Here is an 18,745-nt window from a genome sequence, read left to right as displayed (position 1 = left end):
CAGCCCAGAGCTGACCCCCTCCCACACTCCAACCCCCTGCCTCCGCCCAGAGCCCCCTCCCACACCCCAAACTCCTCATCCCCAGCCTTGCCCCACAGCCTGTACCCCCAACCCAGAGCTGACCCCCTCCCACACTCCAACCCCCTGCCTCCGCTCAGAGCCCCCTCCCACACCCCAAACTCCTCATCCCCAGCCTCACCCCACAGCCTGTACCCCCAGCCCAGAGCTGACCCCCTCCCACACTCCGACCCCCTGCCTCCGCCCAGAACCCCCTCCCACACCCCAAACTCCTCATCCCCAGCCTCACCCCACAGCCTGTACCCCCAGCCCAGAGCTGACCCCTCCCACACTCCAACCCCCTGCCTCCGCCCAGAGCCCCCTCCCACACCCCAAACTCCTCATCTCCAGCCTCGCCCCACAGCCTGTACCCCCAGCCCAGAGCTGACCCCTCCCACACTCCAACCCCCTGCCTCCGCCCAAAGCCCCCTCCCACACCCCAAACTCCTCATCCCCAGCCTCACCCCACAGCCTGTACCCCCAGCCCAGAGCTGACCCCCTCCCACACTCCGACCCCCTGCCTCCGCCCAGAGCCCCCTCCCACACCCCAAACTCCTCATCCCCAGCCTCACCCCACAGCCTGTACCCCCAGCCCAGAGCTGACCCCTCCCACACTCCAACCCCCTGCCTCCGCCCAGAGCCCCCTCCCACACCTCAAACTCCTCATCCCCAGCCTCACCCCACAGCCTGTACCCCCAGCCCAGAGCTGACCCCCTCCCACACTCCAACCCCCTGCCTCCGCCCAGAGCCCCCTCCCACACCCCAAACTCCTCATCCCCAGCCTTGCCCCACAGCCTGTACCCCCAACCCAGAGCTGACCCCCTCCCACACTCCAACCCCCTGCCTCCGCCCAGAGCCCCCTCCCACACCCCAAACTCCTCATCCCCAGCCTCACCCCACAGCCTGTACCCCCAGCCCAGAGCTGACCCCCTCCCACACTCCAACCCCCTCCCACACCCCAAACTCCTCATCCCCAGCCTCGCCCCACAGCCTGTACCCCCAGCCCAGAGCTGACCCCTCCCACACTCCAACCCCCTCCCACACCCCAAACTCCTCATCCCCAGCCTCGCCCCACAGCCTGTACCCCCAACCCAGAGCTGACCCCCTCCCACACTCCGACCCCCTGCCTCCGCCCAGAGCCCCCTCCCACACCCCAAACTCCTCATCCCCAGCTCCACTGGGCCGGGGGCATCAACAATTTTCTTCAGCTGGGTCGGCCAGAAGAAAAGTTGGAAGCGCTCTGCTCTGGGGCACTTTCAAGCCGAGGGATTTTCCAGCGCGTGTCAACACAGCCCCGTGCCCTGCAGCTCCGGCTGCCGGCGCGCCCAGCCCGGCGCCCGTCCGCGATCCGACCTTCCTGGCGCCCCCCGGCTGAACCGACCCCGCCCGGGGAGCCCGCCCGGGGGCAGGGGGCTGCCGGATGGGCGGGGGGGGGGGGGCAGCGTTCGGCCCGGCCGCGCAGCATCGGGGCCCGAAAGGATCCGGACAAGGCGGGGAGACGCCTGGGAGCAGCCGTCAGAGCTGGAGAAAGCACCGGGGGGGGGGGTCTTGCACGTCGGCGGCGCGGGACCCCCCAGCTGGCCGGGCCCCCTGCCCAGCGCTTCCCTGCCTCCCCGGCACCCTAAGCCCCTTCCCGACTTGTTCAGGCTGCTAAAAGCCGCCGGGTGCAGTTGCCCCCCCCCCCCCGGTTACCTCCGGGCCAGGCGGGGGGCGGCTCGCGGCGGCCGGGGGCGCCTCGCGCACGGAGGGATCCCGGAGCGGTCTGCGGCGCCCAGCCCCGCTCCCACCGCTGCGGGCTGGGCTCGAACTCGCGGCCCGGGGAGGCGGGGGAGGCCCGCGCCTGCAGCTGTGTGCCGGGAGCCCGTGGATTCCCGGAAATCAGGGGCTTTCCCCGCGCTGGCGCGTGAACCCCAGGCACTGCCCCCGGGCCCGGGCCCTCGTTGCACGGGAGCCGCCCCCGGCTCCTGCAAGGCGCACCCGCGCCGGGCGCCTCCCTTTCCAGCCGCGGGCGAGCCCCGCCGAGCGCCCCGAATGGTGGCAGGACGGGTCTTGCGAAGGGGCCCCCGCGCTCCAGACTGCGCCCTGCGCCCTGGCGGGCAAGGGGCTGGACGCGCCTGGCATTGACCCCGAGCAACTAACAAGGCCCCCGCCCCGGGCCTCCTTCTCCAGCATGGGAAGGGGCCCTTCTCCCCATCCCAGCTGCCTGGGGGGCGATTCAGCCCCCCACTCACGTGCCATGATTACAACAGTCGGTCCCGCATCCAAGTAACTCCAGCGGGGAAACGCCGCTTGCTTGGAGCCGGAACAGGAATTTTTGTCTGTCCAAAGTCTCTTGCCACCGGGAACAGTTGGGCCCCAATCCCGCCGAGCAGATCCCTGCGGGAGACCGGCCACACGGATCCCATAAGGGAGCTGGGGCCTGGCTTTGCTCAGCAAAGTCCACGTGTAAAGTGCTACGGCCCCAAGCCAGAAAAGCTGAGCTCACAGCTGGCACTTGGGTTGCTGGGGGGTCTCTTGGTGGGAGCTGAATCACAGATCACATCCTAGGGTCAGGGACTGGAATCCACATCCCCGGGATGGGGCCCTGGGATCCCACATATTGGACACAGATTCCTGGCCAAGCCAAGTTTTTCCCATTTCTCTCCCTCTCAGCCTTTGCCCTATGGGATCCTGCAACCCTGACTCCCTGATTTAGATTTAGATGGACACTCAGGCTGGCCAGCGAAGACAACCTGATGACCTCACTCATTGGGGGGGAAGGGGAGCAGAGGTGGCTCAGGCCCCAATGATTAAGGGCTCTTTCATGGCAGCCCTGCCTGGAGCCGGCTCCTGCAGCAGGCCAGGTCAGGAGAGGCACGTCTGCCTCAGTTTCCCTCCTAAAGTGTTCCCAGCAATAGTTCAACCAGTCTTCCCTGGTCTAAATATAGCCCTGGTGGGGTTCATTTGTTATAAAAATCACATGTACATAAACCATAACAAAAGCGACAAGTCCCCATGGTCCATCAACAAATCAGCCCCACTGTCTCTCACCTTGTTTCTTCCCCAGCCTTCAGCCCTCTCTGGCTCTGAGAGCCAGCTGGCATCTCCCTCTGCTGCTCCCAACCTTCAGCCCTCTCAGCCTTGGCTCTGGGATCAGGAAGGACAGCTGGCCAGCCCCTCCCCTAGCTCCTCTCAGCCCTTTTCAGCCTTCCACCCCACCACTGGCTTTGGCTCTTGAAAGCGAGCAGGCTAGTCCTGCCCCTGGCTTCCGGCTAATTCCTCCCTCTTTCCAGGGAGGGCCTGCACAGGGCTGTCCGCAGCTGCCTCAGGGACCCTCTCCAGGCTCCCAGGCACCTGGCACCTCCCCCTTTTCCTGGCTGACTCTCCCAGGCTGCTCTGACACATCCAGTCTCTCTCCCTCACCAGTTCCTGATCCTTTATAACTTGGAGCTCCTGTTCTGGCACAGGGGCCCTGGCCTTGCTTCATTTATTGAGGCCCACCAGCCTGGGACAGGCTCCATGGACTATCGCCTGCAGGAACCCGCCCTGAGTATCATTGTACAAGCTCACCACCATGGACTGTTACTGATTCCCTCGCGTCTGGTCCCTACTGCAGACGGGCCGCTGTGCTCTGCACCCACTGCAGCCTCCCTAGCCAGTCCCTGGAGAGCCCACAGAGCAGAGGTAGCCACAGGAAGGAGGAGAGACTATGCTGTGTAATCCGCCCATGCAGATTAAACATGAAGCCCATGCCCTGGCCTTGTAAAATGCCTGCAGTGACTCAAAGCATGAGTACCCACCACAGGGCAGGCTGTTAAGAATGGGCACAAACCCTCAATTGGTTGTGAGTTCTAAAAGCCTCAGGCACCGTGGGCCTCAACACAGAGTCACAGTCAGTCCCCTGGTGCACTCCGATCTGTCTTGCCACCCAGGTGAGCATATAGCTGTGATGGATGGTCTCTTATGCCAAGGATCACAGCAATATTCAGGTTTCTTCCAGTCCCAAAGGACCAGTCAGTTGCACCTTAGATCTCACACTAAAGATAACACTTTTGGCCAATCCTATAATAAATTATATAAAGGTTTGTTTATTGAATAGGACAAGGAAATAAGAGATATTTATAAAGTTAAAACTGGTAAACTGGAGACACACAAATGAGTTCCAATCCTACGTTTCAAAAAGTAATAGAAGCTTTTATAATAAGGTCTATAGGAGCTTTAGGTCTAACCTAGGCTAAGCACTGGGGATCTCTTGCTTATGTCTAGGGCTTTTCATTTTCAGCTTTTATTTTATGTAATTTTCCCCAGGAATTTATCCGTGTATACCACCACAACAAAAACAGGTGAAAATCAGTGCAAAAAACTATTAATATTTTTTCTGGGTAAATATCAGGGTTTATTTTGGTGGACAGAAAGACAGGAAGAAAAAGTATTTGGCAGATTTAACGCTTTGAATATTGTTCATCAGTGTGGTTTGCTGCAGGGCTAAGACAGAACTCAGAACACAGTGCCACCTCGGAGTTTAAGAAAACAGTATCTCCAGTCCCCAAATAAAACTTTTCCTCTGAATAAACAGATTACTGTTGTAGACTTAGAACTATTAGCCTATAAATATTTACATTTAATAATTGGGCTACACCATTTGCAGGGCATACAATCTTCAGCCTTTTCTCCTGTTTTTGTTTTTTTTTCAACTTTTGAATGCTTCCTTGTGTTCTGAAACGCATTCTGATACAGATTTTCATTTTCTTCCCATTTTAGTGTGTCAAATCTTTAACCCATTATCTGCTAACAGCTTGAAATGTGTATGGGGTGGGCGTGAGATTCATCAGTACATCCAGATGTGCACGCACTTCAGAGCTTGCCTGCGTGCCTGTTTGTTTATTGTGTGTATCTTCTAGACTAATACAGAGCCTTTCTTCACCAGGCAGCTTTGCATATACCCACAGACTAATGTATTATTGTCATACATATATCTCATGCCATCTATTGTATTTTCCTAATAAAACAAGTTTTATATATATATATTTGAATGATACAAAAGTAGGGTGAAAATCAGAAAAAAATTAATAATGCTTTTTGTAAAACCTGGGAATTTTTTGGTAAAAAGTGGTTTAAACTCAAAACAAACTTATGCCTGGTAAACCTTGCCCCTCAGAGTCCAAGCAGCATAGAGATCCAGTACCTTTCTATGAGGCATTTTTAGCCCCTTTCTCCCTCCTGAGGAATCCACTTACATGACTCATCTTTACCAGAGTGGAGGGGGCATAGCAAGCAACATCTTTTGTCCTCTTTATCGTCCCACGATAGTCCATCTGGTGTTGATGAGCCTTTCCTATTGGGCAGGACGTAACACCTTCTGTTGCAGATCAGCCCTTCACACTAGTTTATGTAAATCACCAGACAGGAGAGAGACAGTCACAGAGGCTCACAATGCAATCGCTCAGATGTTACCATACAGTATGGGATACAGATGCTGTGAGATTAATGAATGCAGGCAGCAGCTCACCAGCATTCCATAAAGTCTGAACACGTTCTTATAACTCTAGCACCTTTTGCAACAACACTAACCCCCAGCTGAGCCAGCCTGATCCACTGAGACATGGGGACCTTGGCATGAGGTGGCACCTGGTCTGCCAGCATCACAGCTCTCACTCAGCAGCACCTCCTGCCCTAGAGCTGCATAAGCCACTTGCATGTTCCTGCCACAAGCTTTATCTCAGCCTTAGCTACACTGAGCTTAAGCCAAATGTCTTTCATCCAGATAAAAACAGGCTGCACTTCGCAATGGATCAGTTGTGAATCCAAACGGCCTGCCTACCCGTTGGTGAAATCTGCTGGTATGAGGCCTCCTCACAGGAGCAGGGCTGGCGACTAAACCACATTTCAGGTGCATCCCGGGTATTGGGGGTTAGCTCCGGTTTCTGATGCTGGGAACAAACTCCAGGGCAGCTTGCAGAGAACCCAGGCAGGGGCTAATCTCTCTCTCAGTGAAGTCACTGGGAGCACTGCCATTGACAGAAGCGGGAGTAGGAACTGCCTAGTCTGTCGGGAGTGGGGCGAGACACCAGAGCAGTAAAAACCATAGTTTCCTGACTGCCCTGCAGGGCCAGCCCCTGAGGGAAAGGGCAAGTGACACCCAAGCCAAACAATGGCAGTTACCTTTCTCAGAGAAGATGCAACGTATAAAAGCCGATCTTTGAGCAGAAGAGAATGGAATGGGAGGGATTTTTCTGAGTGAGGGCAGGTGGAGGGAGAGGTTGTTAACTGGGGAAACAGCTCTTATTGGCCACCAGCCCTGGCAGGGGAAGGGTGGGAGAGGTTTTTATGCAAATAATACAGGTTAAACTAATATCATGCAGATTCAGCTGAGCAGGTTCCAAACAAGCCCGCTCAGCTCCCTGGTGAGAAACGGGCAGTGATAGGCCAGGTGTTTTGGTGTGGTTTGTGTTTCCCAGATTAACAGGATTTAGGTGGGAAGGCGATGACAGATACAGAGGCAGCAGTGGGAGTGACCCATGTAGTGGAAGACACAATGGAGATGATGGGATGTGGAAGCTGTGGTATGTACATGATCCTGGAGGGGGGACCTGGTAAGAGTTTTGTCTGCATGAAATGCCATCTGATAGATTTGATGGAAGAAAAGATCCGAGGATTGGAGATGCAGGTAGAAAGGCTGGTTGAGTTTAGAAGGGTTTAGAAGTGGATTATGGAGCAAAGACATGAGGCAGCTGAAGGGAAAAGATCAGACTTGCAGATGGAAGCAGGACTGAAGAATTCTGAGGGGAGACTGCAGGGTGAAGAAAATGGACAGTGGAAGCATGTGACTAAGAGAACCAGGCAGAGGAAAAGACAGGCTAGTGGAGGAGAAATAGAGCTCAAGAACAGGTTTGCAGAGTTGGAAAATGAAGAAGGGGCTCAGCAGGTGGTCACTGAAGGTGGAAGGGCAAGGAAGAAGAGAAGAGCGGCTAGTGCTATAGGAAAAGGGGAAGAGTCAATGGAGACTACACCAAATATGAGCCCCAGGCAGATACAGGATGGGTTGAAGAGGATTACAAGGGAGAATAGGAATGGAAAGAACTTGCAGCCAGAGGGAACAGGGGATAGACTGGAGAATTGCACCGTCACCAGGAAAAGCCAGGTCTATGTGATCGGGGACACTCTATTGAGAAGAATAGACAGGCCTGTAACCAGAGCTGATCCAGAGAACAGAAGGGTGTGCTGTCTTCCAGGTGCTAAGATATGGGATGTGGACCTGAGGTTGAAAAGGATCCTAAAGGGAGCGGGAACACTGATTGTTCTTCACGTGGGAACAAATGATATGGCTAGATTCTCGCTGGAACGTATGAAGGGAGACTATGCTAGGCTGGGGAAGACGCTTAAGGAAATCGAGGCTCAGGTGATCTTTAGTGGGATTCTGCCTGTTCCTAGAGAAGGGCAACAAAGGTGTGACAAGATTATGACTATCAACAGATGGCTCAGGCAGTGGTGCTATAAGGAGGGCTTTGGGATGTATGGCCTCTGGGAAGCATTCATGGACAGAGGACAGTTCTCTCGGGTTGGACTTCATCTGAGTAGGGAAGGAAATAGACTTCTAGGATGGAGGCTGGCACAACTGATTAAGAGAGCTTTAAACTAGGAATTTGGGGGAGATGGTTGGTTAGGGGATGTCCAGGTAATCTTCATGCCGGATTTTAGCATTGAGAGGGAAGAAAACGAAGTAAGAAAGGATACAGCCGTGGGTAGGAGAATATAGATAAGGAGGAAGGGCAGTGTGGATACCAGTCTAATAGGTTATACGGGCTGTAGAATGACCGTGCCTAATAGGGTACAGAATGTGAGCGAGGCCAAACAGCAAAAATGAAGATGTTTGTACACCAGTGCGAGGAGCCTAGGTAACAAAATGGAGGAACTAGAGCTACTGGTGCAGGAAGTGAAAGCAGATCTTCTAGGGAGAACAGAAACAGGGTGGAATAGTCGTCATGACTGGGCTACAGGTATTGAAGGGCATGTGCTGTTTAGGAAAGACAGAACTAAAGGTAAAGGTGGTGGAGTAGCATTGTAGATCAGTGATGAGGTAGAATGTAAAGAAATAAGAAGCGATGGAATGGATAAGACAGAGTCCGTCCGGGCAAAAATCACATTGGGGAAGAAAACGATTAGAGCCTCCCCTGGGATAGTGCCTGGGGTGTGCTATAGACCGCCGGGATCTAATCTGGATATGGATAGAGCCTTCTTTAATGTTTTTAATGAAGTAAATACTAATGGAAACTGCGTGATCATGGGAGACTTTAACTTTGCAGATATAGACTGGAGGACGAGCGCTAGTAATAATAATAGGGCTCAGATTTTCCTAGATGTGTTAGCTGATGGATTCCTTCATCAAGTAGTTGCTGAACCGACTAGAGGGGATGCCATTTTAGAGTTGGTTTTGGTGAGCAGTGAGGACCTCATAGAAGAAATGGTTGTGGGGGACAACCTTGGTTCAAGTGCTCATGAGCTAATTCAGTTCAAATTGAACAAAAATAAATCTACAACTAGGGTTTTTGATTTCAAAAGTGTTGACTTTAAAAAATTAAGGAAATTAGTTAGGGAAGTGGATTGGACTGAAGAATTTATGGATCTAAAGGCAGAGGAGGCCTGGGATTACTTTAAATCAAAGCTGCAGAAGCTATCAGAAGCCTGCATCCCAAGAAAGGGGAAAAAATTCCTAGGCAGGAGTTGTAGACCAAGCTGGATGAGCAAGCATCTCAGAGAGGTGATTAAGGAAAAGCAGAAAGCATGCAGGGAGTGGAAGATGGGAGGGATCAGCAAGGAAAGCTACCTTATTGAGGTCAGAACATGAGTAGGGATAAAGTGAGACAGGCTAAAAGTCAAGTAGAGTTGGACCTTGCAGAGGGAATTAAAACCAATAGTAAAAGGTTCTATAGCCATATAAAGAAGAAGAAAAGCAAGAAAGAAGAAGTGGGACTGCTAAACATTGAGGATGGAGTGGAGGTCAAGCATAATCTAGGCATGGCCCAATAAACAAATCCTTTGCCTCAGTCTTTAATAAGGCTAGTGAGGAGCTTAGGGATAATGGTAGCATGACAAATGAGAATGAGGATATGGAGGTAAATATTACCATATCTGAGGTAGAAGCGAAACTCAAACAGCTTAATGGGACTAAATTGGGGGGCGCAGATAATCTTCATCCAAGAATATTAAAGGAATTGGCACATAAAATTGCAAGCCCATTAGCAAGAATTTTTAATGAATCTGTAAACTCAGGGGTTGTACCGTATGATTGGAGAATTGCTAACATCGTTCCTATTTTTAAGAAAGGGAAAAAATGTGATCTGGGTAACTGCAGGCCTGTCAGTTGGACCTCTGTAGTATGCAAGGTCTTGGAAAAAATTTTGAAGGAGAAAGTAGTTAAGGACATTGAGGTCAGTGGTAATTGGGACTAAATACAACATGGTTTTACAAAAGATAGATCGTGCCAAACCAACCTGATCTCCTTCTTTGAGAAAGTAACAGATTTTTTAGATAAAGAAAACGCAGTGGATTTAATTTACCTAGATTTCAGTAAGGCGTTTGATACGGTGCCACATGGAGAATTATTAGTTAAATTGGAAAAGAAGAGGATCAATATAAACATTGAAAGGTGGATAAGGAATTGGTTAAAAGGGAGACTACAGCGGGTTATACTGAAAGGTGAACTGTCAGACTGGAGGGAGGTTACCAGTGGAGTTCCTCAGGGATTGGTTTTGCGACCAATCTTATTTAATCTTCAGCACAAAAAGTGGGAGTGTGCTAATAAAATTTGCGGATGATGCAAAGCTGGGAGGTATTGCCAATTTAGAGAAGGACCGGGATATCCTACAGGAGGATCTGGATGACCTTGTAAACTGGAGTAATAGTAATAGGATGAAATTTAATAGTGAGAAGTGTAAGGTCATGCATTTAGGGATTAATAACAAGAATTTTAGTTATAAGCTGGGGACGCATCAATTAGAAGTAACGGAGGAGGAGAAGGACCTCAGAGTATTGGTTGACCACAGGATGACTATGAGCCGCCAATGTGATATGGCCATGAAAAAGCTAATGCGGTCTTGGGATGCATCAGGAGAGGTATTTCCAGTAGGGATAAGGAGGTTTTAGTACCGTTATACAAGGCACTGGTGAAACCCCACCTGGAATACTGTGTGCAGTTCTGGTCTCCCATGTTTAAGAAGGATGAATTCAAACTGGAACAGGTACAGAAAAGGGCTTCTAGGATGATCCGAGGAATGGAAAACTTGTCTTATGAAAGGAGACTCAAGGAACTTGCTTGTTTAGCCTAACCAAAAGAAGGTTGAGGGGAGATATGATTGCTCTCTATAAATATATGAGAGGGATAAATACTGGAGAGGGAGAGGAATTATTTAAGCTCAGTACCAATGTGGACACAAGAACAAATGGATATAAATTGGCCATCGGGAAGTTTAGACTTGAAATTAGACAAAGGTTTCTAACCATTAGAGGAGTGAAGTGCTGGAATAACCTTTCAAGGGAAGCAATGGGGGCAAAAGATCTATCTGGCTTCAAGATTAAACTTGATAAGTTTATGGAGGAGATGACATTATGGGATAACATGATTTTGGCAAGTAATTGATCTTTAACTATTCATGGTAAAAAGGCCCAATGGCCTGTGATGGGATGTTAGATGGGGTAGGATCTGAGTTACCCAGGAAAGAATTCTCTGTAGTATCTGGCTGGTGAATTTTGCTCACATGCTCAGGGTTCAGCTGATCGCCATATTTGGGGTCGGGAAGGAATTTTCCTCCAGGGCAGATTGGAAGAGGCCCTGGAGGTTTTTCACCTTCCTCTGTAGCATGGGGCACGGGTCACTTGCTGGAGGATTGTCTGCACCTTGAAGTCTTTAAACCATGATTTGAGGACTACAATAACTCAGACATAGGTGAGAGGTTTATTGCAGGAGTGGGTGGGTGAGAATCTGTGGCCTGCATTGGGTAGGAGATCAGATTAGATGATCATAATGGTCCCTTCTGACCTTAATATCTATGAGTTTATGAGACCTCCCTGCCTCTCCTGTAACTTCTCCCAGCTCTGCAGCAGCAGCCAAGAGACCTCTCCTGGGACGAATCTTCAGCTGATCTCACTTGAGAAAGTCCACATCCGGGCTCAGCTTGGCAAGAGATTTCCCCTGGTCAGTGTCTCCCCTTTGACATTTCCCCTCCGGCCCTGGGCTGTGGCACAAGGCAGCCTGTGGGGAACTCTCCATGGGGCAGCACCCACAGCCAGGTGTTCTGAGCCGACAGCTGCTCATCTACAGCATGGGTAAAACTACCCCAGGGGGCTGGCTGTTTGGGTGGAGCCCTCCCATCTGTCTGTCCTGGGTCTTTTCAATCGCAGCTCATCACTGCCACCCACTCAGCACTCTCCCAGCTCTTGGTTAAGGAGGAAAGGAATGTCATGTCAGTGAGGCTCTGAATTAACTCCTTCAGTGCCTCCCTGTGGCTGCTGCATCAGGGACGGGAGTGAAATTGCAAATGAACATGGATTCTCCTGATCTGGTCTTGCTTTAAACCAACCTTGTCAAATCCTACCTGCCTGGTGCACCTTTCCTTCTTCAACAGGAGAGCAATGCATCATTCACTGCTGCATTAGCAAAGGGCATGGTTCTACCCAGTGTGACGTTGCACTCCACATGCTTTATGAAAATAGGCTTATGAATGTGAATATGGTGTAACTGGAATATGCTTCGTGCAAAAGATTATAACAAAGTTTATAATCTACTGAGTGTGGTCATCCCATTCGTTTGCAGGTACAAGTTCTAGGTCTGGCATAAGGGGAATAAGACATAAACTTGTATCACTGATGTAAACATATTAAGTGGAAGCCATTAAGACTGCTTCAGAATCAGTGACCTGCGAATGGCTCCGTATACTTGCAAACCTTCTTGCGTACATGTGGGCCAGCTCACTTCATTGGATGCTGTAGCTCACAAAAGCTTATGCTCAAATAAATTGGTTAGTCTCTAAGGTGCCACAAGTACTCCTTTTCTTATTTGGGGTTTGGATCCCATTGGGAGCTGGGTGTCTGGGTGTTGGAGAAGGTAACCTGCTGAGCTGTTTTCACTTAAAACCTGCAGTTTGGGGGGCATGGTCCAGACCCTGGGTCTGCGTTGCAGCAGGCTAGCATGTCTGACTCAACAAGGCAAGCTTCTGGAGTCCCAAGCTGGCAGGGAAAATGGGCTCACAGGTAATTTCAGCACATCAGGTGACAGTCCCAAGGGGGTCTCTGTGACCGAATCTGTCGCACCCGACCTGCTGTGTTTCAACAGCAATTTTGCAGACTGTTTTAAGTGCACAGTGTGACTCCCGCCGGAGCCAGATGGACATGGCCAGGTATTCTCCTTTGCAGGTTTTATTTGTTAATGGGAAATGAACCGTTCATGCCATTCGGGATTCTGGGAGGTTTGGGATCCAGAAATTTCAGCCAAGTGGAGCTTTCTGATAGGAGATTGTTTCAAATAATAACCCCAAGGCCTTCAGCAGCCCCTTGTGGCTGAGTCTCTCAGAGCACTTTAATCAAATCAGCTGCCCCCATGAGATCGGTGTGCGTGCGCCTATTTCACAGAAGGGGAAACCAAGGCACAGAGGACAAAAGTGACTTGCTCAAGATCTCTGTGATAGAGCTGGTAATGAAATGGGACCCAGAGGTGGTCATGCTGCCAATCTCACCTCCCAGCCAGCCATCTTCCATGCTGAGGGCTACCAAACTCATCTCACACAGGACACTGATGGGCAGTCATCACATGGGGGCAATTTTCAGTCACTGCCAGCCTGGGCCAGATCTGCACACATGACCTAGTCATGGAAGGGTCCCTCTGCTATTGCTGGTCCCTCAGGCCAGAACGGGAACCTTCACCTGAAAACAGCAGCCTTAGAACCGCTGGACACACAGCCAAAAAGGCCACGCCCCACTGAGGGAGAAATTCCCCAGCCTGGAGTAGCCAGGGGTTGGTGGAGGGCAGGATCCAGATGTCTGGGCAGAGTGGGACAGCAGGAGACTAGAAGAGTGGGGGAGAGGGGTCTGCAGGCCAGGATGGAGGGGCACTGGTAGAGGTGAAAGTCGGGGACTGCCCAGCACCTGCCTGAGCAATTCCACTTCTGGTCAGTGGGCCAAACGCTGAGGGCAGCTACCCAGGGTGCATCCAGGGGAACTCCATTGTAGCCAGGCAGGAACTCCCATCCCAGTTCCGTACACGGTGGGTGGCGGGGGAGTCTTCGGGCACTGATGCAGCGAAGCGCTGAAGTGGGCGCTGCTCCTTACGCGCACGAGTAGCTCGGCAGCCTGTGACGGGACTGCACAAGCACTTGCCTGGGTTCGGGCTGAGCATGCACATTAGTGCAGTATTCACCTCTCTCACCTACAAGGATGGCTGGGACTCTGGCTGGCACCCAGTCCAGTGGGGGCTGAGTGCCCCCAGACCAAGCCCCTCCAGGAATTTTCCTGTAGTCCTCCAAGACAACAGTCAATGTATTAGCGCAGAACGTTAATTAGGGGGAGTGCCATGCCCTAGGTCCCTTCACTGATGGAGGTCATACGGCCAGCGTGTCCAAGCAGGACCAGGATTCATCCTCCAGTTGGTCTCTGAACTAGTGCCAGCAGCTTGGGCGCCAGATCTGCCAGGGGGCAGCAGCACGAGGAGGAAATTAGTTGTAAACAGGCCGTTCATTGGAAGCGACGGGGATGAGGGAAATGCGTGGGAAGGCAGGGAGCTCTGAGAACGGTCTGGTAAAGAGTCAGGGTTAAGCAGGGTGCCCCAGACTCCAGCCAGTCTATTGCCTTTGCTTCAGGTCATTGCCTTTCACCTAAGTAACTAGCAGCAGGCAAACAAAGGGGCAAATGGGACAGCAGTGGGAATTACACACCCTAGTACTGAGACAACATCTCTCTGGTCAAAGAGACCTCACGGTGCTTGGCAGTCTCAGGCTGCACCGAGGCACTGCTCATCACCTCTGCATCAGCAACGGCGGAGGGGAAAATGGGGACTCGCTTCACTTAGGGAGCTGGCAGAAGCCAGGGAGGGATGAGATCTGGTTCTATCCCCACCTATCCCTTTGGGCCAGCTAAAGCCACAGCCCCACCCACTACCTGTTTCCCCTGCTGTGAAGGGGGTAGTAATATGGACCGTGCCTTGGCAAGTGCCTTTAGACCCTCAGATGGGCCATGCTGAGGGGAGTTATTACTGCTCTGTAGCGGAGTCTAGGGGGCTGCATATCAGCACTAGAATGCCGAGCAAGGCTAACGCAGACTCCTACCAAATGTGCTGAGATCTTTAATGCAGAGCTTTGGTTCCACAGCTGATCTGAAAGCTGCCCCTGAAGAAGAATACCACTGCCTCTCACCGTGCTGGGACATCACTTCCAGCACCAAGGAAGAAAAATGCTCCCACGTACCACTTGCGGCAGCAGCTGGGAGGCGTTGCCGGCGCCCATCGGCGAAGAAGCCTGGTTGCGTCAGAGCCTGCATCGGCACCGACGATGATCCAGTGACAGACGCCAGTAAGGTACCCGTGCTAGACCAGGCAGTTGCTTCCGCCACCACTGATCACATGGAACCGTTGACTTGCCTGGAAGGTGTTGTGGGGTGGGCAGCATGGCAGCGCTTTGAGTTGGCTCCTTTGCCTCAGAGGAGACCCACACGGGTGGTGGGCGTTCTCCAGAAGGCCCCCTTCCTCTCAGGTTCCCTCAGTGTCGGAGGGCAGGCCAGCTGCTGCGCACCACCCATGCCCCACGGACACTCAGCATGAGTCTCCTTCCCACTGCCCTCAGCTGCTGCGGTTTCCTGGCTCTCCCAAGGCCCAGCAGAGCCAGGGAGCAGCGTGACAGGGCCCTGGCTGCTAGGCAGGTGAGGCTTGCTGGCAAAGGGAGGCCCAGAGAGGGGGTTGTGGTGTCTACAGAGGATGTATGGAATAGGACCCATCCAACTCGTCACTACTCAGGGCTTCAGAGTGAGCAGGGCAGGCCACTGAATCCATCAGCACCTCCAGCCGTGGCTTTCTAGTGCAGGCCTTACAGCTCCCATCCACACCTTGTCCTCGGCAAGCTGGGTGAGCGCCAGGCCTCTGTCAGAGTTCACCTGGCGGGGGCAGCAGGGTGCCCGCGGCTCTGACGCTCACTGCCCTCAGCAGCCCACACCTGGGACGTTCAGGGCCTGGCGGGAGGCCTGTGGGCTGGGTTTAGCATTTGATGGCAGTTTGTGACTGGTGGGGCTAAGCTGTGTTGAGCTCTCTGCTGGCAGGGAGTGAGGCACGAGAGAGAGCCATTAATTAATAGCTTTTGACTGGCAGTCTAGACAGTGCCAAGGAGCCAAGGTTTATCCCCCAGCTCTGCCTCTGACCTATCCAGTCCTCGCCCCAAAAGCCGTTTGCAGCTCTGTAGGGGCGGAAGGGAGGAACCCACCGTTCAAATGTTGAAACAAACAACAGTTGAACCAATCAGAGCGATGCCTCTCTGCAAAATGAGACACTGGGAATTTCCACCGGATGGAAAGAGACACAGAGTTCCAACTGGCAACACAGTGCCTTAACAGAGGCTTCTGCATGCTTAAAGAAACCTCAGTGATTGCAAAAGGATGCATGTGCAAGGTGGGGGGGACGCAGGAGGAAGCCACATTCGTGATGGGTCCGTGTCACTGTTCTGTTTGAGCCTGAATGGGGCAAAGGCAAACCCCAGTGGAGGTTTGGGAGTTCCCGCAGCTCTGAAGGCTGGGCCTTTGATGCACACCTGCTGCATTCCCTAGGCACAGCTCTTGGGAAAGGGGGTTTCTCCCTCTGCCCCAGCATCCCATCACCCACTGCAAAGCAGGGGCTGATTTCCTCATGGCAGGGAATTCCCAGAGAATTTATGAAACACCTGCTGTGATTGATCAAAGCCACATTTGTCAGTGAGATCCCTGCCGGTGAATGGTGCTGGATTGGACAGCCCTGGGGACTGGACCCTCTCCCCGTAGGACTGCTGCAGCACGCAGCGCCAGCTTCTGTCACATGGCACTGGAGGGCCTTCGCGTGAGACGGGAAGCCAGTAATGCACCTGTCTGCTAGAACGCATGAGCCGTGGGGAACATGAAGCCCTGGTCTCTGTTACCCAGGTGTGGCCACTTGGAACCGGGTGATCTGGCATGTGACACAAGCCCCGAGCAACCCTCAGCTGCAAACTGGCTTCATGCATGGTTTTAAACCCAGGCACATTCTCTACGGTTGCCATTTCCACAGCAGCGCCCACCCCTGCCGGGTTTGCTTCGCTGCAGTCCCCCCCATTATGGATCACGCATCCTCCCCTGCCACCCAAGATTATCCTACCGGGGCAGTTAACAGGCATTAACATTGCTCTGTCCTGACGACCGCCACATAACGCTGTTATCCCAGCTCTGTGAGCCAGCTCAGACAGGGACTGGCCCTTGCGTTGGTCTGTAGAGTGAGGACTGGAAGCCACTTAAGTCATTTTCACTTATGACCCAAGGCAGAGCACAAACCCAGAGCTCCAGTGCTTTCACCCACTTAACAGAATGGGGGGACCCAAGACCCGCAACTCCATTTCCAGCTTGGGTGCCCCACCAGATGGACGAGTCAGAGCTCAAGCAGCTCAGAGATGGGGAGTTGCCACTGCCTTGGCAGGACATGCAGAGTTTTCAGGTCAAAGATGCCTCCCTCCCCTTTTCTACAGAGGGTGCAACTCATGGGGCAAATGCCAGCAGAAAGGGCCACATTTACGCTGTGACATCACCCCTTTCCTGCAGGGTGATGCCGGGGTAACTGGAAGAAGAGAACCAAATGCAAGAGAAAGCATCAAGTGCTGTGATGCATTAGACACAGGGGTCATGGGAAGGTGTCAGCGGAATCAGGTGTGCAAATAAGACAGAGAAAATTCCTTCCCTTGTCCTTGCAGCAACAGCCAGACGATAAAGGGAGAGTCACCAGCCAGAGGTGCTGGGTCTGAGTTGGTTCTATCAATTCCTTGTGGAGATGGGGTGTGGAATGGTGCATTCTGCTTGCAGGCCAGACAGCCTCCTAGTTACCCTAATTGTGGCTAACAGCAGTGATAAACGGGGGCATCTGAGACCCTGTTCCACAGAAGAGAATGACGGTGTGGTAAAACAGATGCTGGATTCAACAGCTCATGAGGACCAAAAGGGCTTTGATCCAGCTCCCAAAGTGCACCCTCCTTTGTACCTGCACTGCAAACACATTCCTCCTTACCTGGCTGATTTCCCATCGGCCACACAGTTCTTTACCCCAGTGCATTGCTAACATGCTGTTGCTGCCAGGCAACCTTGGGGCACTGGAGATCTTTCATGCACGTCACAGGAGGGTCCAGCCTGGGTGACCTACAACACTAGATTAGATGAAGCAACAGAAGAAACTGACTGGGAAGGGTCTGGTTTTGGACTGTGGGCAGGTATGGACTTAAGGACCTAGCAGCAACAGAAGACAGTTCAGCTATCTGCTTTGGCACAGTAGGGAGTTTGTACCACTGTTCTGCAGTGAAGTACAGAAACCCTCCGGGGAGGTCAAACCCTTCCCTAGGGTAAGAGAACCCCAGTCTATTCACCTCCTTCCCCCATCACTGTGCTGTCCCAGAGCCTTCCAGCAATAGCAACGCTGTTGTGATTTGTTCTCTTGGGGAGATGGAATAAACAAACTGCTTAGCCAATGTGCTTTCTGCAAGGTGGAAGGAGAGCACCTCACACATCCTGTTCCCCTCCCCACTGGGAACAGAGGCCAGTCCCAGAGGCAAAGGAACGCAGCAGCGAAGGGATCTGCTGGGAATCACTAAGGTGGAAGTGGGTGTGGAGGTAGTTTCCTGTCTCTCCTCAGTGCTTCACCACATGGCAGCTCTCCCAGGGGAGTCCAGATGGAGCGGGAACACTCTGGCTCCCAGTCCATCGCTCATGTTTCTGTTGTGGTGGATTGGATATGGATGTTTGTTTGGGGGGGGGGGCGTTTGGGGGTGTCAGTGTGAAGAAGGGGGTTTGTCTCAGTGTCTGGGCTATGCGTTTGTTGAAAAGGCTGGTTGGATGCTACCTCAATCCCCTGCCTGGGCTGAATTTCAGCAGTGCTGCACATTTAGTTTGGGGGATCCTTCAGTGCAAGATGTAATTTCTACCTGCCACGGGGTGCTCCTGGCCCTGGAGTCACCACCCGCTCGGAGGAGGAGAGGCAATGAGAGGAGTGCAGACCAATGCTCCTGGGAGGAGAGTCCTAAGGCTGGAGGAGGGGTGAGGAAACAGACAGCTTGCAGCACCACAGCCAGAGGTCTGGCTGCTCTCCACATCCAATGCAATATTGTGACCTAGGGGAGTGTTTCGGTAAAATGGGCAAGAACTTGATTTGTAAAACCTGGGCAGCATCTCACTCCACACCCGGCAGCCAGCTCCAGAGCAAGGCAGCTTACAAAACAAAGCACGAAAAGGAGCCCGGGAGGGAGCCTACACATGGTGTTTAGCTCTACGGACAAATCTGCATAGCCAAACAGCGAGCAAATGGGAGGCAGCCAGTCTCATTTCTGCAGTCCGTTCTCTCACCTTTCCCCTACTAATTTCTGCTATTTTCACAGGCTTTTGGCTGACATCCGCCCCAACTCCTTGTTGGTAGCTCCCACGCCCCCTTCACCAGCAGGCTGGGGATCGCGGCACCGTAGGAGAGAAGCATAGGCTG

At 52.6% G+C, this 18,745-nt stretch overlaps 1 protein-coding gene across 2 annotated transcripts in view; it reads right to left on the bottom strand.

The window, feature by feature from the left end:
- IL34 (interleukin 34) overlaps positions 1–2,026 on the bottom strand; it is a 38,844-nt gene extending 36,818 nt beyond the window's left edge. For both annotated transcript variants that reach the window (XM_084644283.1, XM_084644282.1), the window contains exon 1: positions 1,750–2,026. The gene's annotated coding sequence lies outside the window, so the exon portion shown is untranslated. The remainder of the gene's footprint in view (positions 1–1,749) is intronic.
- Between the last annotated feature and the right edge of the window lie 16,719 nt (positions 2,027–18,745).

The sequence above is a fragment of the Lepidochelys olivacea genome (genome assembly GCF_965140295.1).
Source record: "Lepidochelys olivacea isolate rLepOli2 genome assembly, chromosome: 12".
Lineage (NCBI taxonomy): Eukaryota > Metazoa > Chordata > Testudines > Cheloniidae > Lepidochelys > Lepidochelys olivacea.
The sequence above is the reverse complement of the archived record's forward strand: the minus strand, read 5'-3'. Positions and strand labels throughout refer to the sequence as shown.